The following is a 557-nucleotide window of genomic DNA, read 5'->3' on the forward strand; positions in this document are numbered from 1 at the left end:
CATTACTAATAAATAATCACATTGATACACTGCATAATTAAAATGTTTACCCAAATTGTACAGCTCTCAAACCTTCACTACAGAATATGATTTTAAAGCATGTTAAATGGACTGTCGAGAACAGCAGTGAGGAGAGGACCTGATAGAAGACAGTAAGTGTGATGAGGGTCCTAGGCTTGATTAAAGATGAATGTGAGTGGATGTGGAGCAGATCTGTTCAGAAGACACATGTCTTGAAGAAGCGGATCTGCTGAGGAAATGAGTGCATGTGATCATTAATCAGCGAGATCTCTGGAACATCTGCACGACGTCAAGACCCAACGCAAGAAACGACAGCACATTACAGAGACGAGAGTGACAAATCAGCGCTGATCAGCGGCTCTGTGGGAGTTTGAATGCTTCACGTCTTCAGAAACATCAGTGTGTGCCAAACACACAAACACTCACACACACACACACACACACCGCCAAACACAAACACTCACACACACACACACACACACACACACACTCACAAACACTCACACACACACTCACACTCACACTCACACACACAC

The 557-nt window shown here is 43.8% G+C and overlaps 1 protein-coding gene across 1 annotated transcript in view; it reads right to left on the reverse strand.

The window, feature by feature from the left end:
• The window catches only part of LOC107724002 (receptor-type tyrosine-protein phosphatase delta-like), a gene marked incomplete at its 3' end in the record, with an annotated part of 266996 nt that overhangs the window by 136342 nt on the left and 130097 nt on the right, over window positions 1–557 (reverse strand). The gene's annotated exons all lie outside the window — the stretch shown is intronic.

Source organism: Sinocyclocheilus rhinocerous, unplaced genomic scaffold, assembly GCF_001515625.1.
Source record: "Sinocyclocheilus rhinocerous isolate Xijiao unplaced genomic scaffold, SAMN03320098_v1.1 scaffold2771, whole genome shotgun sequence".
Lineage (NCBI taxonomy): Eukaryota > Metazoa > Chordata > Actinopteri > Cypriniformes > Cyprinidae > Sinocyclocheilus > Sinocyclocheilus rhinocerous.